Here is a 21,097-nt window from a genome sequence, read left to right on the forward strand (position 1 = left end):
GGAATCTTGAAATTGTTGATATATGCCTATAACTCCAATTGGAGTTTAGCTTTCTGATTAAACACATCGTCACAAAATAGATAGGGTTGGCATATTTTACTCAACAATAATTTACCTTCACCCATAGCAACACTGATATCATTCTGCTGCTTTAGTAGTTGTGTCCTCAATTCATTCATTTTTATGACTAAGGAAACATTGAGTGCCTTTTCATGGTTCTTCTTTGCAGTGGCTTCAACAACATCTTCCAAGCATTGTACCTAGTCCTCCCTATGGTACACAGAAGTTTAAGCTTGGATAGAGAGGAATCGGTATTGGGGAGGTTGGTACTGGGAATTAGACTGGTAAGGGTGTCAATCGTAGTTTGTATGACATCCTGTTCTTTCTTCCTCTGCAATGCTTCCAGTCTCTCCTGTGCAAGTTTGATGCTTAGAAGTAGCTCAGACTCATCTGTTGATTGAAGATCAATAGGACTGGTGGTATCAACCTGTTTGGTTTAATCATCGGTTGCCTTAGGAGTCTCCACTTGTTTGTTCTTCTTTGCTTCCTTCTCCTCTTCTATTTTTTTCTTATCCTCTTCTTTCTTCTTTTGCCCCTCTTCTTGTTTATTCTCCATTTCTTCTTTCTTCTTGTCCTCTTCCTTCTTTTTCTTCTCTTCCTCCTTCTTCCTTTCTTCTTCCTTCCTCTTGTCTTCTTCTTTCTTCTTCTCTTGTTCCTTCCTCTTCTCCTCTTCTTTCCTCTTCTCCTCTTCTTTCCTCTTCTCCTTTTCTTTCCTCTTTTCCTCTTCTTTCCTCTTCTCTTCCTCTTTCTTCTTCTCTTCCTCTTTCTTATTTTCTTCCTCTTTCTTCTTCTCTACCTCTTTCCTCTTCATTTCTTCTTGCCTAGCTTTTTCCTCTTGCTCTTTCTCCACTTTCTCTTTGCCCGATTTCTCTTTTTCAGCTTTTCCTGTTTCTCTTTCTCTGCTTTTTCTTTATCCTGTTTCTCTTTCTCTTTGTTAGGAGTGACATCCTCATTATCTAATGCATCAACATCAATAGGTTGTTTTGTCACTCTTTCACCTTCACTGTCAAATACTTCATCTGGTTGGCCTGATGATAGGTCAGGGTCTTGTTCAACCTATCAAGAGGCTTCAGATACTCGATGCATATTGACAACAACTTTCACATGTATGTGAGTATCCTTTTCCACTTGAGAAGATTTACCTTCTAGTATCCTTAGTCTTCTCCTTCTCATGAAGAAGATGCCTTTGTTCTTATCCATTATCTCAAATAATTCTGAATTTGAAGCATCAGGAAAGTATTGGGCAAAATTTTTCTCCTTGATCTCCTATTCCTTCTCAATGGCAATGTGCCATTTATTATCCAAATAATTGTACAAAGAATCTAGTGTAACCGATTTAATCTTTGATGGCAACCGATCATTAACACATAAATATTTGATGACTTCCTGTTCTACTTCTTTCTCACTATGAGTAAAATCATCAAAATATTCCTTTAAATCATCAAGCACTTTCCTCTTAATATTCTTTAAAGTCCTCTGACAATGTGTCATTGGCTTATAAGAGGAAATATCTATATTTACCAGTGTTGAAGTTGCAGGAACATTACTGGTAGACTTCACCTTCTTGCTTGATTTCCTAGTCTTCTTTGTTTGAATCTCTGGTTCAGTGTCCTCTAACTTTGGTGAGTTGGTTTTGGTTTTCCGCTTCCTCTCAAATACCTTCTCAGGTTTCTTCTTAGCTGGTGACCACTTGGTCACTTTCAGATTGGCAGAGGTAACTGGTGCAAATACCAATGGCACTGCTTTGTCCTTTTTCTATTTTGGTTCTTCAACCGATGTGACCCTTTCTAAGTAGGTATCGGTTCTCTTTTTCTTAGCATCTAGTGGTGAGGCAAGTAGGGTAGAGACATACCTGATCAACATGTCATCCATTACTTCATACCCCATTGGTTCAACTACTTCCTTTAATTGTTCCATTGCTTCCATTATGCAGTCATCTATTCTTATTATGAAGAAGATGTCATCTTCATACTTCTTCACAATATCATCAGATATCCTCATTCTCTAACTCATTTTACACTTGAATTCATCAATATACTTGTTCACAACCTCAGGATATCCAGTTCCTACTGCTTGTAGGCTTTCCTTAATTTGTCTTGAAATCGGTAGGTCAGCAGACCATTGCACATCACCTACTCTAGGGAAATAAACTTGAAAATAAAAGAATAAGCCGACCAAAAGTTGGCCAAACTTGAACCTTAGAGAATTGTCCTGTTTGATGGACTTCAGATTCAACAACATTGCTTCTGTAGACAGGTACATAGGTAAAATGTAGTGTCTTCCTTGATCATCCTGTAAGCGGCATTCATCATAGCAACAGGGACAGAGTTCATTCTGCTGGCATAAAACATCCAGTAACCAATCACCATGCAAGCATATTTCACCAGATCATCTTTAATGGTGTTGATGACCATTGCCCGTTGGTCACTCACGGAACTGGTGAGCTTTGTCATTTCAATTTTGGTAACCTTCTGTAAGGCTGGTACCTCTCCAATTTTGCAGAAATAGGTGACGACATAAATTGCTTCCGGTGTGATGTGATGCGTTTGCTCGAGATACATCTTATCACCATGCACTCTACTAAGGATGATGTGACTATGATCTTCTATGAACTCTTCCAGAAAATATACCGCATTGTGCAGCTTCATCTTTTCAAGGATACTATACTCAGGTTTGATTTTCTTGTCATTCCCACATAACAGACTTAGCTGGGAATGGATCACTAGGGATCCTAGGTCTTCCAACTTACAGTCTATATACCCTAAAATGTCTTCCTTGATAATAACTCTGACATGAATTTGAGATAGGGCATTGTATTTTATTTTCTTTTGAAGAAATTTGGCTGAATCTATACGTGCACTAGAACTAGATTGCGATGCAGAAGCCATGATAAGAGAGAATTTTGAGAAATGCCTTCACAATCCAAAATTTAGGGTTTACCAATGTCACCCACAATACACCACTTTGGTTGCTAGATTATCGCTTAGTGTTCATCACTGATAGATTGAAAAAGATTGACAGATTCCTCTGCAAGATTTTTGAATTCACTTTGAATCGCTAGATGAATCGCTCTTTGTCGCTCTGCTCTTGAAAATTCTTCTCTCAAAAACTGATAAGAGATAACGATGACAAAAATCCCTTTTAAACAACTTCTCACCTACCATAATAAATGCATCACCACTAGGGCACAAACCCAAATTTTGCCTTTTACTGCTTCAAGTCTTTTGCTGACTGATAGGTAACATATACCAGTTAAGGTTTTTACTGATATAAATCAGGGGTTTGAAATATTTCACCAATATGTTCCCCCTAATATTTTCTAAAGATTAGTTGCCGATTCAAACATTTCCACACTAGGTGCAGAAATAGGTTCATCCTATGATCCTTCTTCAGATTTCTTTTTCCATGTTTTATTCATTTCCACTTGAACAATTTCAGCATCAATCTTCCCTTCTGGAGTGATCGGTATATCATTTGATAGGTTCTTTCTCAGTCTGCAAGTTCTGGTAGTGTGTCTCAGTTTGTTGCAATGATAGCATACCATTCCAGGTGTTCTCCATGGTCCATCATTCATACTTCCATTCTTCCTTCTGCATGTTGCAACAATGTGATCGCTACCACGACAGATCAAACAAGTTGCTCTCCAACTAGTTACCACTTGATAACCACTTGACTGATGGTCATAGGTATTGTACTAGTTGGGATTCTGATTCACAAAAGGTTTCAGGATAACTCCTTGAGTCCTTGGAGGATGTATCCCAGTGTTGTGCAAAACCAACCTACATTCAAATGCTCTATGCCCAAACTTGTTGCATGCATAACAATTTCCATTGAATCTATTGGATCTAGGCTTATTGTTTAGAAAATAAGGAAAATTGTTGTAGGCCTTGCTTCTACACACATTAGCAGTATGTCCTTCTTTGAGATAATTAAAGCAAATAGGTTTAAATTTTTCCTTACATTTATCCTTGGATGTCGGTTTCTTCTTTGATTGTTCATCTTTTGTTCCAGAGCTCTCACCTTCCTCATACTCAGAGAAACCAAGTCCAGTGGTATACTTTACTGGCTTTGCCAATTCCAGCTTTTGTTCTAGCTTAACTGTACTCTTATTGAATTTGGCAAGTATCTCCTTTGACTCATTAAGTTCCTTGGAGATATCAGCATTGGATTCCATCAAGGTTGCATTCTCAGAAATAGCCATGTGTTAGTTCACCTTGCATTTCTTCTTTTTCCACTTTACTCTCTTAAAGATGGACGATAAGGGTATTGATTTCATGCTTTAGCTTGGAGATCTCATGATCTTTGTCTTTTACAAGATCTTCTGCTTTCCTTCTATTCTCAAGCTCTTAACACATTCTGATAGTCAGCCCTTCCAACTCTTTTCTCAGATTGGCTTTAGATTCATTCAGTTTTCAACTTCTTCAACTAGGGAATCCATGTTTGCTTCATCAAAAGAGCTATTCTTAGTGAGTTCCATTAGTTTCTTAGCTTTCTTTCTTCTCTTGGCCAAAGAGGCTTTATACTTGACTTTGAGTTCATCATAGGCTCTCTCAGTCTGAGTGAGACAATGAGTAAGTTCCCTCACACTGTATTCCCCCATATCTCCTTCCAAGTGGTTAGATTTATAGAAAGGTTGGCTCTGATACCAATTGATGAATACTAAGAGGGGGGGTGAATTAGTATGCCAAAAATTACTGTAAACAAACTTTTAAATAGTTTAGCAGATAATCGGTACAACAGATTCACTAATAAACCAGTTAAGATAAATGCAAACCAAATAGCAAACAAAGCATTCACCCACGAGAGCACAATCACCATAACATAAGATATTTGACATGGAAACCCAAATGGGAAAAACCACGGTGAGTAGAAACTCACAAGTAACTATCTGTAGGATAGAAACTAGACCGGTTAAGGTCAGACCGGTTAAGGTCATACAATGTTCTTCACCAGAACAGATCCTGTTAGGAATCTAGATCTCTGTTAGGAGATAAGTCCTATTAAAGACTACCTTGTTAAAGGATTTTAGATCCATAGTTGTGAACCACCTTGTTAAAGGATTTACAAAGGCTTTGCTGGGCCTACCCAGTTAAGGGTTTCAGACTTGTCAAAGATATTAGTAATCAACAAGTGAATGATCTAGACAATAGCACAGTATGCTTAATTAGATCCTTGTTAGCTCATTGTTAATGCATTTCAGCATTACGTCAGTCTTCAATGTCTCCATACTCTATCTCTTCACACAAAACTAATCTTCTCTTCGATGATAGCACATAACCTTTACTATTGTATCTTTCATACTCTCTCTCATACATGCAAACCCTAGACATGATGTCCTTATAAAGGAAACTAATTTCATGTCGGTCCAATAGGATTAGACTACAAGTTCCTAGGTTCAGTGCATCTAGACACATTTGGTAACATGGCACAAAATCACCGCCAAAGTGTCAGAGGATGATAACTCATCACACGTTACAGAAATACCGGTTTGTAACTCATCGCAAAATAATACCGGTTGATACAATATACCAATTACCGGTTGTCAAAAATGAAGACTGGTAGATCATAGTGTTCCAATAAAAAGTTAACTACTGCTTGGGTCCTTCGTACCACTTGTGATCCTCGAACCGCTTGAGGTCTCCATACTCCTTGAGCTCTTCAGTCAATCTGTGATTGGTAAACATCTTTTGCAAAATACCGAGTCTAAAGACTATACATTCAATAATACACAATACTGGTTGGAACAATTACCGGTTGAGCATAACTCATACATCAAGAAAGTGTGTGTCCATTATCAAGAAAGTGTGTGTCCATGAATGATAATAAAAACATCATCAAAATGCCAACATCTACATCATCTGTTGGCCATGCAAAATCTCTCAAACTCTGCAGTTTATTCATTGCCTCTCTAACTCTTGAAGATGGCATTGTTACAGTCTCCAATGGAAATTTACGATAAAGATAATCGACATCAAAGATTGTGTCAATAATCGTATGATAAGCATTAGCTTGGTTAGGCTCGTTGGCTAATGGATCCAAAACCTTATCAACTGCAATTGTAAAATCTTCTCTCCACCTGGCGAGATCTTTGATAGGTCCTTCATCTGTCAAAATTGATGGAATGTCCCACTTTTGTAGGCCTCTGAATGATCTGATCTTTTCTGTCAAAGCTTTATTTTCCTCTTCCATGTAGGGAAGTTCTCTAATCAATAAATTGAAGTTCTTCCACATGGTCCCCACAATTTGGGGTGCCTTTGGGTCATTTTTTATTGCCAAAAGAATTTCCTTTAATTGTTCACCCTTATGAAACCAAGTATTTCTAATTGGTTGAAAGAATATCATCAACTTGATCACACAATTTTGATACTAAAGAATAAGAGGCGTGTACCTCATCCAAACGGCCTAAGACCCTGTTTGAAACCTATGATATTGTTGACTTTCTTATGTCCAAATAATTTTTATCAGCTTCTTCCTTCACCTTTTGTATTTCTTCTTTCATTTTTTTGAGCTCCTCAGGCCTGGGACCCAGTGCATATGCTAAGTCGCGTTGAAGAAAATCATTCTTTAGCTTTGCATTTTCAATGAAAAGCATTCTATGGTTAGCACTTAGAACCACATGTAAAGCCTTAAGCTTCTCATGTTGCTTTTAATGTTCATCAACGACCAGCTTGGCAAAATGAGCAACATGCATTGATACAGTAGTTGCCTCTGATGCAATTGTGTTAGCAAGAGTTCTTACCACTGTATCACTTGTCTTATGTTCTATCCCCCTCAAAAACATAGGCTTATTTGTGTTGGAATCTCTAGACCATACATCAAATTTTGTTATGCTTGGGTTGATGTAGTGCCCCTCCTAGGCTTGCATTTTGATTTACATATTGATAGACTTATTTAGACATATGGTTGATGCTTAGATGGTTGCTTATGACTCTATTGCTATCTTAGATGGTATCAATAATGCTATTTACTCTATGTGGATTTATGTTATTTGATATGACTCATCATTTTAGGAGATTTATATGACTTATGATGGTATTAACCCTATTTCATGATCATGATTTTATGTGATGCTTTGATGTTATGTTGTGTGATTTTCTTCATGAGTAGAGACAATGTCATATCACTCATAGCGAGCATGATGTGGCGTTGTGATTCTCTATCACTTGTCTGATTATTATGATGTATATGTATTGTATACATTGTGTTGAGTGGTGGATGCAGGTTTGCAGGTCCCAGCCATCGACTCCACCTGGTCTCACAGGTCTAAGCATGTCTCTATCCCAATGGCAAGTTGTTGGAGATGGCATGTGTTTCCCTTGCACATTCTAAGCTTAAGTTGTCACCCTGTCAATTGAGTCATGTTAGTATTGTCTTGTGGTGCATTGTGGTTGTAAGGACCCTTGTTATGTGGTCTTGTGAGTATGATTGTTTAATTAAATTAATAATTGATTATATTGCATAGTTTATTAAGTGGCTAGATTGAAATATTAATATTATCTAATTATTTATTTATTTATTGGGTTCTGAAGTTTATCTTATTTTACTTTAGTTTATGATTTAGTGTTTAAATGATTATTTAATTTATTGTTGAGATTTCATAATTATTTGACTTATTGATTTATTTGATCTATCCTTTATTTATTGTTTAATTGATTTAATTTATTTAACATTTGATTTATTGTTTATCAAGAGCTTAATTATTATTTATTATTTATTGTTATTTATTGTCAGTTAGCTTTTATTTATTTATATTTTAATTGAGTTTTATTAATTGTTAATTGTTGGATTTTATATTTATTTTAATGATGCCTTTTTGGATTTTCTATTGTAATTATTTATTTATGGCTATTTATTTAATTATTGGTATTTGATTAATTAATATTATTTAAACAATGCATTAATATTTTATTAATGGATAAATATTATTACCCATGGTTATTTATTTAATTTATGTTGTGGTTTATTATTTATTGGGTGAATAAATAATATTATTATTCGTGAATAGTATTTTATCGTGGATATGCAAGTTATTATTTTAATTGATTGTCTTTTTACCCTTGGTTAAATTGATTTTTATTTAAACCTACCGACCCTCTTATTTAATTGGTTGAATGGTGGGAGGTAGATAAACATTATATTTATTTATTATTTTTCTCAAACTTTGGGAAGGTTGGTATAATATATAGTTTTAGGGATTAATCTAATTGGTTGGCTTTTATTAGAGTTTTGGGTTTAATTTTTGGTATATTTTTGGCTTGATAGATTTGGAGTTCTTCATCGGATTTTCTTTGCCCTTGATTCATTTTCCAGGTTGGATTTGATTGCCCTATTCAAAGATTTTGATTTACAGGAAAGATTATTTGCTGAAAGATTGTCTTGGGGAAATTTTTTGGGAATGAATCAGTTTTATTGAAAGGAATGATTTTGATAAAGATTGCATTCAAAATAGAAATATGATTTTGTGCAATGTTGGGAATGGGTATGGATAAATTATTATTTGCATTGTTATACTCTAATGTGAGTGTATTATGTGTTGATCTTGAATTCTTGAGGCTTTATTTGCCCTAGCTTATCCTATTTCAGGGTCTCTTAAGGTCTAGAATCTTCTTGGTGTGACTTGATTAAGTATGGTTGTGTCTGCAACTCTTCTTGTGTATATGTTTGCTTGTAAAAACTTAAATCATTAGATGATTGGACTATTTAGTTTTATGCAAACCCTATTCTCCTTTCTTGTTGACTTTTGATGACTATTGGGTTAATTTTGGACCCTGATTGAGCCCGTGCCCAAATCTGGGCAAGTCTAAACACCTTTGCATCCCATTTTTCAAAAGTTGCAACCTAGTTACAAAAGCGCTAAAAAAAGTGACAAAAGCGCCACTCTGGGCTGCAAAAGCGCCAAAGTAGTGTCAGCATGTTTTTGGGTTAGTTTTGAGGTCCTTAGTTGGTCTTTTTGGATTGATCTTCATTCCAGAGGCTTGTTTTATCATGTTTGGTGGTTTTAGGGCATTGTACTATTCATTTGTGATATGTATGAATCCATTTTGGCTCCGGCAAGTGGTTTTGTGCTTGACCATTGAGGTAATAATATGTTGCTCCAGCAAGTTGAGTGTGTCCTTGTTGTTGAGGAAGGGTAATTTGCAACTTCAGTGAGTAGATATGTTGTGCCTCACTGTGGAGGATTATTCTATGTTATTACATTCATGTGTTGCCCACTTTTATGTATATTTGACATTCTTCAGGCTCTCTTTCTTTATTGTTGCAATTTGGCATTTTGAGCTTATGGCTTGGTTCTTGATACATGACTCTTGGATTTCATGTTTATGATTGCCTTTGAGATTCAGTTGTATCATATTTGTAATAAGTTTTGGATGCATTCCATGTTGAGCTTCATGTTTTTATTGTGATGTATCTTGTTATGTGCTACCCTATGGTTTTGGTCCATGGTAGGGAGAGTGGGCTCTTGCATGTGTGGACCGGGGTCTTGAGAATTAGGTCTCTAGGAGGGGGTCTAGACTTGATGGAACCACATGAATAGTTTTATTGTAATCACAAGTGATGATCTTAATAATTGATTAGTGGGTTTGGTTATTTAGGAACTCACTAAACAAGATAATAATTGGTTTTATGGCCCCACCTCATAGCCCTAGAAGAGTGCACGCTCGGGATGAGCTTGGGAAGACCATTGGAGTCATAAACCAATCTCCCTTGAATGGCTCCAAGGTTTAGATGGTTCCACATGTCTATCAAGGTGAGGCTTGGACCCTTCTTTGTGAGGATAGCATGTGATGACACTCTTTCCTTACATGTGTCCATTATCCATATGCCTTGATTTATCGATTATGCCTCTGGAGGTTGGTTTCTTTGATTTAGGCATGTGATGTATTTTGATGTTGTACTCTTATGTTGGAGTCTTGTGATGTAATTTTGCATCCCTTGGTTGTTAGGTGTCAACTTAGGTCTTGAGTGTGAGTTGGAACCTTATATCATCTCCTAGCATGGGGGGTGGTTCCTATTTGGTTCCACATGATCGAGTGGTTTGATGCCTTCTTCTATTGGGATGTTTTTCTTTGGATGTTAGCGTCTGTGGATATGGATCTATAATATATCATCATGTGCATGGATTATTTGGAGCATATTCTATGTAATTATAATTGATATCATGCAATATGAAAGATGCAAATGTAAAGAAGACTATGTAATTAGTGTATTGAGGACATGTAAAATAGAACTTGTAGTAGGATGATTTCAGAATTAAATGTATTTAGTAAGATTGTTGTAAATGGATATTCTATTCTTGATTATAAAGGAATAAAATGATTGAGAGATATAAATGCAATGTCTTGTGTATATCTTGTGGAAGATAGTGAATATGTTAACAATCATGTATGCCTTGATTTGAAAGATGTTAATCTTCAATGTTAGTTATCTTGCGATATGGAAAGAGATAATACTGTGTTGCGATGACTTATAATTATGTAGCTTGTATTATTAAGCATTAGGATGAGATGTATCAAAAGAGACTATGTGCTTGTTCCATGTGCTCTTATGTATTTGTATGTGATGATGTAGAAACTATGATCATGTAATAAGACGATATATCATTTTATGGTTTAGAAATGCTCATCATGTTGGGAATGAGATCCTATGTTGAATTAGGGGATTGAAATATTATATTATGATCATTCATTTATAATCATATGACCCTTGAATCTATTTAATATCTTAGAATCCTATTTTGAAGTAGATAAGTGCTTGTTGTTATAATCTTGCATATGAATATGGATAGTATTCTTGATGAGTTGTGTAATGGTTGTGCTTAAGGAAATAATCTAATTTCATATGTAGGGGAAGGATAAATGCATTTATATTTATGATGTGTTTAAGTGAATTAATGAATAAGATGGGTATTAGGAACGTAGGTTGGTATTTTAAAATAAACCTAAAGGGTATGAAATGTGGTAGAGTTATGCAAATGTGTTAATAACTTATCATAGCTATATGAGAAGTAAATGATCAGTATAATGGTAGTATAAGATGTTCTAGATGGATATGTGATGTGTTATAATTATGTCAAGTAGTGACATTGGAATACCCTAGGGAAGGATATATCGTATGAGTTTAGTTAGTGATATGATAATTCCGCTTGTGTAATATGTTCTATGGTTATCTTCGTATTGAATCATATATTCTTGTAATTGTTAAAAGATTAATTGATGCATATTGGTTGTAATGTTGCATTAATAAATGTTAGAGATAGCGTAGTAGTGATGCTTGAAAGAAAAAGAAAAAAATTATCTCCATTTGTTAGTAGATTATGGTTTATTTCTCTAGGGTATTTTGGCGAGCATTATAGTTGACCCCTGACCCATGCTCTCCAAATTCTTGTGCTTATATGGGGTCTTCATGTCTCATTATTTGATCAACGATAAATATCTTCTCAAGGTCCCATCCTGGGACCAAGAGAATGCCACTCTTCTTTACTAATTCTCTTCCTTCTTCAAGAGTGCATTTGATAATATTCTTATCAAAAAAATTATCTCTTCTTCAAATAAATCTTTAAGATTTTCCCTTAACCAAAAAGATTTAAATTCATCATAATTAACAAAATTGTCATCAGACAGGAAATTTTTTTAGGCAATTACCCTCTTGGCAGTGACTTGATCCTCAGGGATGACACTTGGAATGATTTCCTTGTCCAAATGTATTAATACTTTAGAAGCATCATCCTCTTTGAATGCATCATGGGGAGGGGGTGGTGGTGGCACACTGGTGTCAACTTCTTCCACTATAATATCAACAAAGTCAGAGATCTTTGCTTTCCCCTTTTCCAACTTTCTTATTATTCTGGGATTTGGATGCTCTTCTCCTTGTGGTCTTTGTTGTGGTTCATCCTTTGAGGATTCTCCCCTCAAAACTTTTTTACCCTTATACCTTACAGAGGGGTCAAATGTAGGCCTTTCCTCTTCTACTCTGCCAGGTTGTTTAGCCTACCTTTCGACCAACTCATCTTCAATCAATTTTTCAAAACTTCTAACCTTGTAGGACATCCTATAAAAGTCATTAAGAATTTTAGAACAAAATCCCTAGAATTTAGGGTCCTCCTCTTTCTGTTCCCTCTCCAATTTACTCAAATATTTCCACTTCTTTCTCCTTTGCAGGGCCTCAGAGGGGTATGCATTTTTTATCAAGTCTTCCCTCTCATCAAAATGGTGAGTGAAACCCCTCACCCTCAGTTTATTTGTTCTAACATCATTAATATATCCTTCGGGGTCATAGTTCCTTTCTTGACCCACTTTGAGTCTATAATTATTAACCAGGAATTCTTGTACTTTATCAAGGGTGTCACACCCTACATTGAAGTCATTATACCTTACCATCTGGAAGAGACATTGCCCCTTCTTCTTTGTTCTTACTTGTTCTTTTTCTGAACATAACATTTTCCAAATGAATTCAATGAATGCCAACCTTGGCGTGATTGTAATGAGCAACATGTGCGGAGCTTGGTTGCATCCATAGACCCTTAGAGTAAAAGAAGAAATCCCCAAAATTATGGGTGAAGGCATCCTCAGGATACTCTGCATTCTCTGCTCTAGCACTCCTAACTCTTAAAACATGTACAATGTCCTTTGGGAGCCTAGTTAGTTTTACACCCATCATCATCAAAACCCTCATGACAAAGAAATCAAATAATGTACAATAATCTGAATATTTGGACCCCTTGTCCCATACTTGGGTCCATCTTTGTACCAACCATCTCCTATGTCTGTTTGGTTAAAAAAGATTCACCTTCAAGGATTCTTCCCAGCCCATCCTATTCTGGTAAATAATTAGGTGACACAATAATAAATAATATTTAAACTTTAAACCTTCTTTGAGGTTTCCTTGATCAAGCCCTCATGCAATTGCTCTTGAATTATGTCTGCAAAATCATATAATTTATTAGTATATGCATGCTGAATTCTTATTGTCATCATCATATAATCTATTGGCATCACTGTTATCCCATGGTCTTCTCCCAAAATTTGGTAGAGATAATAGTAGGTATTTGTAAAAAAATCTTCAAAGAGGGTTAAATCAAGTGACTCCTTCTCTGAATCCAGAAGGTAACTCTTTCCACCTTTGTACAATATTTTCAAAAAATGAGGCAGGACCTTTTGCCTATAAAAGTATCTCTTGGCATAGTATTCTTTCTTTAACCATTCCTTATTTATCCTTTTGACATCACTCATATCTAAATTGAAACACTCAATTATGGAATCCTTAGATATGTCAACTAATACATGGCCATTTGCCCTCTTTACTATCATGCTCTGATGATGGTAATTCTTAGCCAATTCTTTGATTAGAATTGGCTCCACAAATACATTGGGACCACCAAATTCCCCAAATTGAGCCTCTATGGGTTTGTAAATGGGATAGACTTATCCCCGTTTCCATTAAAATAGTAAAAAATAGCCCACCCCATGTCATTGGTGTGGGCATCTCTACATCCAGACTCATGATCATTGAATGCAGCTTTCATGCCTTCTTGCATGGTTGAGCCATGGAACAATTCTAGGAGGTCCTGATGTAGACTACTTCCTTTTCTCTTCTTCCTTTGTTCCATCTCTTCAATTTTCTCCTCTAACTCCTCTATGATTTCTTCAACAGTCTTTGAGGGGGCCAATGGAACAGAGGCCCTTGCAAATTGCTCAAATTGAGTAGGAGCTTGCTCCCCTTTTGCAGGAGTTTGTTTTGTCTTTTTAGGAGCCCAAGGTGTGGCTTTCTTGGCAAGGGCCTTCCTCTTCTCAGGCTCTGAGGCCTCGCCTTGTGGATTTTGTCCTTCAATGGGAGGACTTAAGGCAAATGAATCCTCTACAAATGGTTCTTCAATAAAGGGCTTTGCGGTTGTCTTCCTCCTCTTTTGGGTGGGCTTCCTAGTTTTTGGAGGAGGGCTAGGGTCATCTGACATTTCTTCCTCAGTTGAAACCATAATTGTCCTAGTTACCCTCTTCTTATTTGGTTTAGGAGGGTTCTCCTTAGGCAGAGCACTTGGTATGTGAATAAAGGGCTTTGTGGCTATCTTCCTCCTCTTTTGGATGGGCTTCTTAGTTTTTGGAGGGCTAGGGTCATTTGACATTTCTTCCTCAGTTGAAACCATAATTGTCCTAGTTACCCTCTTCTTCTTTGGTTTAGCAGAGTTCTCCTTAGGCAAAGCACTTGATTCAGCTTCAAAGACAACACTAGCAGTAGTAGGAGGAGTAGGGCTGGCAACAGTTACATTTGCAATTTCTTGCAAGGGGTGAACTATGGTGAGCGGGATAACATGGGTGATTCCAGGGATAGAAGAGCTTGTCCCTATAGGTTGTGCTTTTGTAGTAGCTGAGGAGGGAGTGCTTTCAGAGGAGGATGTCATTGTTTGATGTTTTCCAGTGGAGAAAAATGCACAATTGAAATAGATAGAATTCCCCCTGCAACTAGGACAATTATCACAATTTTTATTCGAAAAACCCTGCCGAATCAACAAGATACAACTTGCAGAACAAAAATGTATGGTTTTGCTAGTTACTTACTAGTTTTAGGGTGCAATTTAGTTAGTCTCGATGCACTCATTTTCTCTCTGATCATTGTGTACTTGTAAATGACTTCGGATTTCTCTTTTATGGCACCTACATTGATCTCCATTAATTCCTACATGCATGGCATCCTGGGTTGGTGGCTCCAAACTTTGAACTTGATCATTGATTGCACAGAAGAATGACTGAGATCACCCCTTGATTTTCCTTTGAGTGCTAACATGGCAGGTAATAAATTGTCTTTGGCCACCTTAGAAAATTTTGAAACTTCAAAGCTTTAGTATCTCTTAAATTCATGTCCCACGAGATAGCGAGGAGAACCATATTTTCCTTCCCTAATTACCCCGCATCACCTTTCTAAATTGGATAACTCACCCATGGGGGGAAATCCTTCTTACCATCGCCATACATCCAACTATCTCATGGGATATCATTTCCTTCTTTAGAAGAATATATCATTCTTTGTTCTTTATACCACGCTCCATTGTTGCGTGGTGCAGGGGCACCTAGCCATGCTGGAAAAAAATGGTCAATTAATGAGTTTTGATATTTTGAGCCATTATCGAATTGTAATAAAGTGATATTTTAGTTCATATTTTAGTGATATTTTGTAATATTGTCAAAAAATGTTGTCATGAAAAAAATGCAAAGTTGCAAAAGCACAAAGTGATAAGTTGAAGAGACAAAGTTGTAAAGGGGTAGTTGGAGAAGTTAGAAAGGGTGTAGGAAGTTATAAATAGGACCTTTTGAATCATTTTTACATGTTTAAGTGTGGAGGAATGTGTGAGGATGATTTTGAAGATGAAATGAATAAGAAACCTCATTTTTCTCTGTTTTTTTTTCCATAAATTTGCTTCTCTTTTGCTCAATACGGCCTGTAAAAACATAATGAGGATTTGAATCTTGTATGGTTGGAAATATATTTTAATTTCAAAACTTTTTCATTTTTATCAGGTCAAAATAAAATGTCATTTAAATTATCTAATGGTCAAATCTTTCCAGTCACCTTGTTCAGAAACTAGGTTTTTCCAACATAGCAGTCCTATTTTGAGACACATGTTCCAAAACAACCATATCTATGTTTTACATAAGTTTATAACTTCCAAATGGGTATCTAAAAATGGTTTTATATTTCTGATATGGATCCTATAGTAAAATTTATACCTAAAAAAATTGATTTGTTGTTATAATTAGACCTAAAGGGAAAATTACTAGTCCATTTTTTATTGATGTGTTTCAAAACAATTATAGCCAAGTTTTTGATATAATTTTTAGTCCCCAAAAGGGTATCTAAATATCTAAATAATTTGTTATTATCTTATCGACATCAAAGGTTGTGCCCAGTTTTTTCATTTGCGAGGGCTACTAATATTAGGACAGTTTATGTAAAAAGTATACAAATTGGAGTGACCGAAAGTATTAGAGGGTTTTTTTAGTACATTAATGTTGTTTTTACTTGTTCTAATATTTATCCATGGTCTATTCAAGCATTTGAAGCCCTGAAGCAAAAAATTGGTGTTTGTAGCCAATGAAGCATAGTGTTATGGTGAAGGGTAACTCGAAGTTTGTGAAGCATGGTAGTGAAGTGTTGATTGGAACTCCACCCACTGCATCAATTGGTATTAGATCTCAGAAGGTCTAGGCAAAGAGAGTGTTTTGTATTTGTGTGATTGTGTTTTTATAGGTTGAGAAGAGAACCTAGTTGCTAAAAGACTAGGTAGAGAGGAGAAGAGACCTAGGTGAGGCAAAGGCAAAGTGGAAACAATGTTAAAGGGACTTGCTTGAAGGAATGGATTTGTTGAAGAGGTATTTTCAAGGTAAGGGTTCATCAAAGAAGAAGAAATAAGAAGAAAGGAAGAAGAGGAAAGAGGAAAAAGAGAGAGTAAGGCAAATGGAGTTTGAACAAGATATTAGAGAAATAAAGCAAGAGTTGGAACGAATAAGACTAGAGATGCAAAAAGACATAGAGAAATTGGAAAGAAGAATTGAGATGTACCAAAAAATTTGGAACTTGACAATAAAGAAGAGGGTATTATGGCCCATTAATAATATTGTTCAAAGAAGAAAACAAGTAAGGACAACAATCAATGATGAAGAAGAAGATTAATAAACAACATATGCAGCCATTGAGCAAGAATGGAATAGTAAGGTCGGAGTTGAACAACTTAATGTGATTAAGGTAGTAGAAGAAGAAGAATAATGCATGGATATTTATGATAAGATTGTTGATGAAAGGATGCATATAGCTCCATCAGATGTTGTCATGTGGCAAGAGTCACCAAGGAGATTTGAGAAGCAAAACAAAAATTTCATTTATGATAATGATAATAATCAAATTGTTTTTCTAAATGAAGTTGTCATTGTATATGTTCCAATGTAGGTATCAAGAGAAGCATATTGTAAAAGGAATCAATTTACCTTTGACAGGTCCAAATACCGAAGCAAGAAAGTGGGCAGACCAAGAGTGAAGATGAAGCAAAATGTTGGTGCAAGTTCAAGGGATGATGCATGTTTTCAGTACCTAGTTCATTGGAAAGGTACACCTAGTGAAAGAATCATTTGGGGAAAAGAGAAGGAGGAGATAAAACATGATTTTTTGTAGGTCCTCACTCAAAGGACTTGGGTTTTCTTTCCATGGGGAGTGTGGTGCAGGGGCACCTAGCCATGCTTGTCAAAAATGGTCAATTAATGAGTTTTGATATTTTGAGCCATTATGGAATTTTAATAAGGTAATAATAGACCATTTATAATGTAATAGGATTCATTGTAGTTCATACTATCATATTTTGTAATATTGTCAATGTTGTCACTGAGGATTGTACACGTGATGCTAAGTTCGAAAACAAGGAATCCTGTGAAACATGGAAACACCTTCGAGCATATGGGTTGCTCAAAGTGAAGGTGAATCTCTGAAGATCAGGTCAACTTTCTATTCTGATGGATCTCCTACACTAACTTCTTGTGGGAAAAGGGTAAAACTCTTGCATGTAATGAAAAACCTATCCTAATGGAGGTGATACACCAAAATGATGCAGTTCTACTTGTTGTCCTAAAACTATAACCAGCTGCAACAAGACCCAAAAATTATCTCATGAATCGAATAAGATCATGAAATTCATAAATATTTCATGTGAAGGCTCGAAGTTATCTAACTTTTGCATGTAGGAAAAGTGATTTTTCACAAACATGCAAAGAACTAGAAACCAAATGAACACAACCCACAACCTGAATTTACGATGAAATCTTCCTATTTTTGCAAAGCATAAATGAGACAAAGAAAAGGATTCAAAATTAAATCACAATAAATTCATCAAATCATTCATCTGACAATGGAAAAATAAGAAAAATTGACAAGGAAACTGAAACTCTCTCTTGCAAACTGGAAATAATCTCTATTACAATGCTGAAAACTGAAAACTGAAAAAAAAAAAAAAAAAAAAAAGTGTTAGAGGTATAATGCTTTTTTGTTGTATGTGTAAGCAAAAAAGAAAGAACCAGAGGGAAAAAAGGAGGAGAGAAGGAATATATAGAAATCATGATGAATCCCCTTCAAAAACCCTAAAAACACTGCATGAGAAAAGCTTTGGGCGAAACTACCCCAAAAATGGCATAAAAACTCATGCACAATTTGTAAAATAATAATCTTTACTGCTCAAAAGGACTACCATTGATCCTCTTGTAAGAAAATCTGCATATCTAAATGTGAAAAATAGTTATCCCCATGTGAAAGCTGCATGATGAACTGAACTGTGACTATATTAAAAAACAAATCCCACTGAGAAAAACTTATGCATTCTCTGGCAACTGCTCTCCGTGTTGAAACTTCTATTAAAAAATGATTGTGGAAATGATCTTCCTATTTCCAGAGCTTTCCAATGGTATGTAACACTTGCATATTTAGATAATCAATTGCATTAATCTTTCATGTAGAAATCATCCCCTTGCTTGGTGGGCTTTTCACCGTTCGAACAACCAGTTCTAAGTCTATTGTGCAATTTTTATTTGCTAGCCATTAGATCGCCTGCATGAACCATGGCAACTTGCATTTAACTTTTTTGTTTACTTCTTAGTGGGCCCCACCATTTGTCGCCAAGTCACTATGATTATCCATCAAGCATTTTTATCTTGTGGTATAGCGACGGTCGTCGATCTGTCAGGAACATGCTTGCCTTTTAGTCTGCTTGTTTTATTTTATCTTCCTGGGCCCACGGGAACGAGCGATGCTAATGAAATTTGAACTATTGAACCATTTAGAAACAATGATCCACTTTGAAGTTTGAACCATTGAACCATTTTGAACAATTTAGAAATGGTGAACCACTTTGAGGTTCAAGTTCAATGTTGACTTAGACATCCACTCATCTGTAGAATTGTTGCCACATGTCAGCCTCTGATTTGCTCGCGGATCCACTTTGTCTTCCATCTAGACCGCCATCTAGACTGGACCGCCATCTAGACTGGACCGCCATCTAGACTGGACCGCCATCTATACTGGACCCACCTTGTTGCCAAGTTGTGGCAATAACCTGGTGTGCAACTTTCATTAGCGCCTTAGCGACCACCATCTGATCTTTTGCCTAACCATTGGATGTGATCAATCTGCTCAATCTTTACTCTCGGTCTGCCCATGGTTCTTCATCTTCTCTCTACCATGTGGCACATACTTATTCATTCTGAGTCCACCTAGATGGCCACCTAGACGGCCACATCATCAGTCACCAAGTCGCATGAGATAACCAGCAAGAATTTTTATCTTATGGTATAGCGATGACCATTGATCTACCCTCAAACTGCTCGATCTTTAACCTCTTAGCTGCTCACCTCCCCTTTTCCTTTTCCACACGTGCTTAGTCACCAAGTCATTATGATAACTAGCGAACTTCTTCCTATAGCGATATAGCGATGGCCCTTTAGATCCTTCGAATTACCGTTGATCTTTCCTTAACTTTCTCGACCTTTAACCCCAGCTGATCTTCTCTCTTGTGTCGTGTGTCAATGTGTGTCACCCTCTGATTGGCTCATGAGATCTACCTGGAAACCACTTGTCTGTCAGGATGCCATGTGTCCTTCTTTGTCGAATCTCACTCTTTTAGCCAAAGTATTCCTTCGGCGAGCTGCTTACCAGTTTCATCGATATTATTATGTCGATGAAACTGAGATTTTGATGAAACCTTTATGGGACTCATCGCGGCCAAGATCTGCTCGATGTCACCCATCTGTGCCATGTCACCAGCCACTGGACTTCCACCTATCCTTGGTCTTATACTCTATGTTCTACCATGTCATCAATTGCCAAGTCGCAGTGATAATCCAGTGTGCATCTTTTCATTGTGACATAGTGACAGCCGTTAGATCTCTACAATCACCGTTGATCTTTCCTGAACTTGCTCGATCTTTAGCACCGGCTGATATTCTCTCTTGTGCCACGTGTACACATGTGTCATTGCTTGATTGGCTCCAGAGATCCACTTGGGCACCACCTGTCTGCCACATCATCAGTCACCAAGTCACGATGATATCTAGTGAGTATCTAAGCATAGCGCCTTAGCGATCACCATTAGATCTTTTGTCTGACCGTTGGATGTGATCAATTTGCTCGATCTTTACCTTCTTCTTTATGGTCTAATACAAAATTTGGGTCACCTTGAGATGTGCGCGCATGCGGGGTCCACTAGGTCATGAGCTGCCTCTTCTTGCCAAAAGCCTGTAAGCTTTGACACTATAGTTATATGTGACTTTGGTTTTAAATACCAAAAAGCTCCTTCCCACGACTAATGTGGGATAAATGTTCTTCATGCCTGGCGATTGAAAACACTTGGAAGTTCTCTGGCTTTTTAAATAACCCTCTTTGGTGCCCAAGTAAAAACTTTACATAGGCCGATTGCATTTGCTCTGAGTTTCTTTTGGCCTTACATCAGCCCTGTCATTTCATCTACGAAGGAGCATAAATATTTATGTGATCTACAACATGCTGAGCTCAACCCTCTTGGGAGCCCATTTTAACCCACATGTTGCATTGCTTTCCTGTATCTGCACATGAAGCAAACAAGTTAGAAAAAATAGTGCATCTCTTCCTATTTCATGATTTGGACCTTTTTCAAAATGACTGCAAGGCTTCATTAGGACACCAAATTTGGTATTGTGCAAAATTTTGGTAACAATCAAAAAATGTTGTCATGAAAAAAAATGTAAAGTTGCAAAAGCACAAAGTGGGAAGTTGAAGAGACAAATTTGTAAAGGGATAGTTGGAGAAGTTAGAAAGGGTGTAGGAAGTTATAAATAGGCCCTTTTGAATCATTTGTATTTGGTTAAGTGTGGAGGAATTTGTGAGGGTGATTTTGAAGATGAAATGAATAAGAAACCTCATTTTTCTCTGGTTTTTTTTTTTCAGAAATTTGTTGCTCTTTTGCACAGTAAAACCTGTACAAATGTGATGAGGGTTTTATCTTATATGGTTGGAAAGATAATTGAATTACAAAAAA

The sequence above is a fragment of the Cryptomeria japonica genome, chromosome 8 (assembly GCF_030272615.1).
Source record: "Cryptomeria japonica chromosome 8, Sugi_1.0, whole genome shotgun sequence".
Classification (NCBI taxonomy): Eukaryota; Viridiplantae; Streptophyta; class Pinopsida; order Cupressales; family Cupressaceae; genus Cryptomeria; species Cryptomeria japonica.